Source organism: Miniopterus natalensis, chromosome 1 (assembly GCF_054644295.1).
Source record: "Miniopterus natalensis isolate mMinNat1 chromosome 1, mMinNat1.hap1, whole genome shotgun sequence".
In the NCBI taxonomy this organism is placed as follows: domain Eukaryota; kingdom Metazoa; phylum Chordata; class Mammalia; order Chiroptera; family Miniopteridae; genus Miniopterus; species Miniopterus natalensis.
The window spans coordinates 97643419-97651042 of record NC_142081.1 but is presented as its reverse complement, the minus strand read 5'-3'; positions in this window follow the sequence as shown (position 1 = coordinate 97651042).

Below are 7624 nucleotides of genomic sequence, written 5' to 3'. Positions count from 1 at the left end.
TCCACTCATCTACTGATGGGCACTTGGGCTATTTCCAGATCTTAGCTATTGTAAATTGTGATGCTATGCACATAGGGGTGCATATATTCTTTCTGATTAGTGTTTCAGGATTCTTAGGGTAGATTTCTAGAAGTGGAATCACTGGATCAAGAGGCAGCTCCATTTTAAATTTTTTGAGAAAACTCCATACTGTTTTCCATAGTGGCTGCACCAGTCTGCATTCCCACCAGCAGTGTACTAGGGTTCCCCTTTCTCCACATCCTCCCTAACACATGTCATTTGTTGATTTGTTGATGGTAGCCATGCTTAGAAGTATGAAGTGATACCTCATTGTGGTTTAATTTGCATCTCTCTGATGATTACTGATGCTGAGCATTTTCTCATATGGCTCTTGGCCATCTGTATGTCCTCTTTGGAGAAGTGTCTATTCAGGTCCTTTGCTCATTTTTTAATTGGGTTGTTTGTCTTCCTCTTGCTGAGAAGTATGAGTTCTTTGTACACTTTGGAAATTAGCCCCTTATCAGATACATCCTTGGCAAATATGTTTTCCCAGACCGTGGGGTTCCTTTGTATTTTGAGGCTGTTTTCTTTTGCTGTGCAGAAGCTTTTTAGTTTGATATAGTCCCATATGTTTATTTTTTCTTTTGTTTCTCTTGCCCTAGGAGATGTATTAATGAAAATTCCACTACGTGGGATGTCTGTGACTTTACTACCCATGTTTTCTTCCAGGATTTTTATGGTTTCAAGACTTACATTTAAGTCTTTTATCCATTTTGAGTTTATTTTTGTGTATGGTGAAAGTTGGTGGTCTAGTTTCATTTTTCGCATATATCTGTCCAGTTTTCCCAGCACCACTTATTGAAGAGACTGGCTTTACTCCATTGTATGCCCTTGTCTCCTTTGTCAAATATTAACTGACCATAGTGGCATGGGTCTATTTCTGAGGTCTCTGTTCTGTTCCATCGATCTATATGCCTGTTGTTGTACCAATACCAGGCCGTGTTGATTACAATGGCTTTATAGTACAGTTCAATGTCTGGTAAAGTGATCCTTCCCACTCTGTTCTTTTTTCTCAAGATGGCTGCAGCTATTTGGGGTCTTTTTTTGGTTCCATATAAAGTTTTGAAATGTTTGTTCTAGATCTGTGAAATATGCTGTTGGTATTTTAATAGGAATTGCATTGAATTTATAAATTGCTTTGGATAGTATGGACATTTTAATGATATTAATTCTTCCAATCCATGAGCATGGTATATTCTTCCACTTGCTTATATCTTTCTCTATTTCTTTTTTCAGTGTCAGGTAGTTTTTCTAGTACAAGTCTTTTACATCCTTGGTTAAGTTTATTCTTAGGTATCTTATTTTTTTAGTTGCAATGGTAAATGGTATTGGTTTTTTTTAGCTTCTCTCTCTGAGAGTTCATTGTTGGTGTATAAGAATGCCAGTGATTTCCGGATGGTGATTTTGTATCCAGCTACCTTGCCAAATTCGTTTATCAAATCTGGTAGTACTTTGATGGAGTCTTTAAGGGTTTTCTGTGTACAGTATTATGTCACCTGCAAATAATGACAGTTTTATTCCTCCTTTCCAATTTGGACATCTTTTATGTTTGCTTCTTGTCTGATGGCTATGGCAAGGACTTCCAGTACTATCTTAAATAAGTGTGGTGAAAGTGAACAACCCTTTCTTGTTCCTGTTTTTATGGGAAATGGTTTTAGTTTTTGCCCATTGAGTATGATGTTGGCATATATGGCCTTTATTACGTTGAGGTATGTTCCCACTATTCCCACTTTGCTGAGAATTTTTATCAGAAATGGGTGCTGGATTTTGCCGAATGCTTTTTCTGCATCTATTTATATGATCATATCATTTTTGTTCTTCATTTTGTTTATGTGATGTATCACACTTATTGATTTGCAGATGTTGTACCAGCCTTGCATCCCCAGAATAAATCCCACTTGGTCATGGTGTATGATCTTTTTAACATATTGCTGGATTCAGTTTGCAAGTATTTTGTTGAGGGTTTTAGCATCTATGTTCATCAGGGATATTGGCCTGTAATTTTCTTTCTTTGTAATGTCTTTATCTGGTTTTGGAATTAGGATGATGCTGGCCTCATAAAAAGAATTTGGGAGTTTTCCCTCCTCTTGGATTTTCTGGAATAGTTTGAATAGAATAGGTGTTAGTTCTTCTTTGAATTTGGTAAAACTCACCTGTAAATCCATCTAGGCCAGGACTTTTGTTTGCTGGGAGTTTTTTGATTATTGCTTCAATTTCATTTGTTGTTATTGACCTAATCAGGTTTTCTGCTTCTTTTTTTTTTTTTTTTTTTAATATATTTTTATTGATTTCAGAGAGAGGAAAGGCGAGAAAGAGAGAGAGATAGAAACATCAATGATGAGAGACTCGTTGATTGGCTGCCTCCTGCACGCCCCCCACTAGGGGTCGAGCCCAAAACCCGAGCATGTGCCCTGACCAGGAATGGAACACCGATCGCTTGGAGCCTAGGTCAATGCTCAACCGCTGAGCCATGTCTGGTTGGGCTCTGCCTCTTCTTGATTCAGCTCTGGAAGTTTGGATGCTTCTAGGAATTTGTCCATTTCACCCAGGTTGTCCAGTTTGTTGGCATATAGTTGCTCGTAGTATTTTCTTACAATCCTTTGTATTTCTGTTGGGTTGGTTGTTGTATCGCCTCTTTCATTTCTGATTTTATTTATTTGGGTCCTCTCTCTTTGTTTCTTAGTGAGCCTGGCTAAAGCTGCATCAATTTTATTTTTCTTTTCAAAGAACCAGCTCTTGGTTTCATTGATTTTTGTATTTTTTTTTACTCTTGATGTCATTAATTTCTGCTCTGATCTTTATTATTTCCTTCCTTCTACTTCCTTGGGGCTTTTCTTCCTGTTCTTGTTCTAGCTCTTTTAGTTGTTGTGTTAGATGGTTCATTAGAGCTTTTTCTTGTTTCTTGAGATAGGCCTGTAATGCTGAATTTTCCTTTCAGGACTGCTTTCGCCGTGTCCCATAGATTTTGGGTTGTTGTCTGTTCATTTTTGTTACTTTCCATGAAGTGTTTTGTTTCTTCCTTGATCTCATTGGTAACCCATCCATTTTTAATAGCATGCTATTTAGCTTCCACGTGTGTGAGTATTTTTGAGTTTTTTTTATAGCGGTTGATTTCTAGTTTCATGGCATTGTGATCCAAGAAGATGCTTGATATGATTTCAATCTTCTTATATTTGTAGAGGCTTGCCCTGTGCCCTAACATGTAGTCTGTTTTTGAGAATGTTCCATGTGCACTTGAGAAGAATATGTATTCTGCTGCTTTGGGATGAAATGTTCTGTAAATGTCAATTAAATCCATTAGGTCTAGTGAGTCATTTCAGATCTGTGTTTCCTTGTTGATTTTTTGTCTTGATGATCTGTCCAGTGCTGACAGTAGGGTGTTGAAGTCCCCCACTATGATTGCGTTGCTTCCAATGTCCCTCTTAAAGTCCAGCAAGAAATTTTTTATATATTTAGGTGCCCCTATATTGGGTGCATAAGTGTTTATAAGGGTTATTTTCTCCTGTTAGATTGATCCCATTAGTATTATATAGTGACCATCTTTGTCTCTTGTTAAGGTATTTATTTTGAAGTTCATTTTGTCATAAATAAGTATTGCTACTCCAGCTTTCTTTTTCTTTCCATTTGCATGGAATATTTTATTTCATCCCTTCACTTTTAGCCTGTGTGAATCTTTTGCTCTCAGGTTTGTCTCTTGTAGACAGAAGATATTTGGGTCCTGTTTTCTTACCCATTCAGCTACTCTATGTCTCTTGATTGGACCATTTATTCTGTTTACATTTAAGGTTATTACTGATATATACTTATTTAATGCCATTTTCCCCCTTTATGCTGATGTACCTTTCTCTCACTAGTCCTTCTTTTTCTTAAAGCAGCCCTTTTAGCATTTCTTGCAATGCTGGTTTGGTGGTACTGAACTTCTTTAGCCTTTTTTGTCTGGGAAGCTCTTTATTTCACCTTCAATTTTAAATGATAGCCTTGCTGGATAAAGCAATCTTGGTTGCATGTTCTTGCTTTTCACTGCTTTGAGAACTTCATGCCACTCCCTTCTGGCCTGAAGAGTTTCTGTTGAGAGATCTGATGTCAGCCTTGTAGGACACTGCTTATCTCTCTCTTGCAGCACTTAATACTCTCTCTTTGTCCTTGACATTTGCCATTTTAATTATAATGTGTCTTGGAGTGGATCTCTTTGGGTCTCTCTTGTTTGGCACCCTCTGTGCTTCCTGAACTTGTGTGGCTTTCTCCCTCGCCAGCATAGGGAAGTTTTCTGTCATTATTTCCTCCACCAAGTTCTCTATCCCTTGTTCTCTTTCCTCCCCCTCTGGCACTCCTATAATGTGAACATTGTTTTGCTCCATGTTGTCCCAAAGCTCCCTTAGACTGTCCTCATGCTTTTTAAGTGTTTTTTCTTTTTGCTGCTCTGATTGATTTTTTTCAACGTTGTCTTCTAAGTCACCTATTCTATCCTCTGTTTCATTGGGCCTGCTTTTAATTTTTTCCAGTGTATTCTTGATATCAGATACAGCATTCTTCATTTCTGTCTGATTTTTATTTATGTTATGTATCTCTTTTTTCATGTTTTCACTAAGATCCTTGATTTTATCATCTAGTGCCTTGTTTTTCTCATTAATTTCCTTGAACATCTTTATAATCCTTACTCTGAACTCTGTTTCTGATAACTTGCTTAACTCCATCTCATCAAAGTCTTTTTCTGGCAATTTTTCCTTTTCTTCAATTTGGGGGTTGTTTCTTTGTCTCCCCATTTTGGTGGCTCTTAGTGTTTTTATCTATATATTAAATATGTTGGTGTCTTCCAGTCTAAAGGGGAGGGATTTTGTATTGTGAGTCCAGTGGAGCCCAGAATTGTCTTTTCCATATACCACTGAGCTCTTTGCTCTAGGCGTGTCCCTTTTGTGGGTGTCTCTTTTGTGGGTTCTTTTGCCTTTCCTGTTGTGGTTGGATCTAGATTTTTGTTGGCCAGTCCTTGAGAGGACTCTCTTCTCAGGTTGCTTAACTGTGTGTCTCAGCCCCAACCTCATCATGTAAGCTGTTGTATGGGTGCTGGCAAGGCAGGACAATACACAACTAAACTTCCAGGAAACAAGGGGTATCTCACAAAATATCTTGACAATCACAATGAAAAAAACCCAAGTGAAAATAGAACTGGGAGAGTGAAGGGAGAACACAAATTCTAGAGAGAAAAAAAAAGTTTAAAAAAGAAAAGTAAAGCTTAGTTAGACAAAAGTATATTGTTGTTAATAGTGACGAAAATTTAGAAAATAATAATAAGAAACTAAACTAAAATGTAAAAAATAGAGAAGCTACTGGAGATAAAAGAGGCAGAGAAATGATTCTGAAAGAAGGGCCAGCAAAAAATTAAGGGAGAGAATAAGAATAGGATAATATTTGAAAATGAAAAAATAAAAATACAATAAAGAGAAGAGAAACTAACAATTGAACAAAAAGATAGGAAGACAGAAGGGAGAAAAACAAAAGAAAGAAAGAAAAGAAGAAGTAGAAGAAGAAAGTTATGCGAATGGATTGAGAGGAGAGAGAGATAAGTCCAGGGCAGGGAGAGAGCCCAGTAAGAGATTTGGGGAAAACTATAGAGAAAAGCAGTAAACTTGTTGGGTATAATGATAAAGTCCCGGCAATTAAGCAGGGAATATCAAGAAAGTCTTCAAATTAGAATCAAAGATAAAACAAAACAAAGCATACAAACAAAGCAAAAAAGAAATAAAACAAAAAAAACATGCTAAGCAAGGCAATTTTTTAAAATAAAATTTAAAAAGAAGAAAAAAATAATTTTTTTCCCTTATCTCTTCTTCCTAAGGGAAAAATCAAAAAAGAGGAAAAAGAAGACAATCAGGTGAATTTCTTCTGGGCAGTTTATGTTGTCGGGGACTCACTGTTTTGTATGCTAATTTCCGTTCTCCTGGGGGGTACTTGTGTATCAGCCAATGTGAGGAGCTGTCTAGGTTTGGCTCTGGTATAGATGGTTGATCTGAGGCTCTCTGTGGACCACCTCCTCTTGTCAGCTGTTTTGCAACCTTGTAGTTGTCTGGTCTTACTACAGAGTCTTTTGTAGAGTCTTTAGGGTGCAGGATGGCTAGTGTAGCTCAGGGTATTGTTCCCCTTACTTAGAGGTTTCACTGTCAAGCACTCACTGTGAGGGAGTTAGTCTCTGCTCCACAGCCAGCTCCTCAGTCTCTACCCTGTCCTCTTATTCTAGCTCCCCATGCTCTGTCCTGCTGTAGCTTCAGATTGATTTCAGCCTGTTTCCTCTCTGTATGGGCTCAGTGGGTTCACTTAAAAAACCTTCCAGTGAGCCCTTTGCCTGCCAAGCCCCCAGCAGGGGTTTCAGCTTTTCCTCCAGTTTCCAAACAACAGTCCCTTAGTGTCTTATTCTTGTAATGTCCTCCTGTGAGCTGCTCTCCCTTCCCCCTCAGGACCGTGCCCTGCAGGGGGTACCTGGAGCCTCAGTGAGCTGAACCAACCGCTTTCCTCTTGGGGGTGGTGCTCCCAGGCTGCAGGAGAGGTAGGTGCGCTCTGCCCCGCCCTTCCCATGTCTGGTTGGCTGGCCGCACCAGGCACACCCCTCAAACAGTCTACTGTTCAGACCCAAATCCCAGCTTCTGCTGGTCTGTCCGCCCAGTGCATGCGGAGAAGGTGGAAGCCAGTTTAGTAATCAGAAACTCAAAAACCACAGAGCAACATGCAAGCAGAGAGTCATCTCGCTGCCCACGCACCAAGGCACCCAGCAGGAGGGGACCCAAAGTCAGCTCCATGCAGCTCCCTGCACCACTGATTTCAGTAAAGCTGGGGGGGCTCCATGCCCCACCAGAGCACCACTTAGGGCTGGTCCAAAATCCGAGACTCTCCCCACCGGAGCTCAGCGCCACCAGGGCACCCTCAGGCCTGGTCACAAATCCCAGACTCTCCCCACCAGGAGCTCAGGGCAGGAGGGCTCTCCTCCCCTTCCCCACATCACGCAGATTCAGTGCTTTCTGGGGCTCAACACACTGCCTTACAGGGATGCAGAGGGTCCCTGCATGTGACAGCTCAGTGCAGACCTCTGATCCCTTACCTCTCGGGTGCCGCACACTTTGGGACAGCCTTTCCTATGGCCGGCACCCTGAGCATTAGATGCTGGTCATGGCTGCCAGGAGAAGCTTTGTTTCCTAGAAAGATGCCGTCCCCTCCTCACGAGCACACTGCTCCCCTAGTCCCTCTTCCTTCTGAGCGGGGCGCTCCTTCCTCCGCTCCGGGTGTGGGATCCCCGCTTTTGGAGGCCAGTCTGCACTCCCAAGGGGAGGGAGCTTTGCAGCCTCCAAGCCTCGGGGCTCGGAGCCCAGCACAGGCTTCAGGGGGGGGACTCCCCTTTTCTATGCCCCACTCTCTTACCAGACTCTATGGTGTTTCTTCAGTGCTCCCTGCTGGCAATATGTCCACTCAGGCATGTTTCTCTGGTTTTTTCCAAGCTGGCTATGTAGGATTTTAGGAGTAAATTGAGTCAGTGGCTGGGGGGGTGGCACACTCTGCTGCTTCTCACAGTGCTGCCATC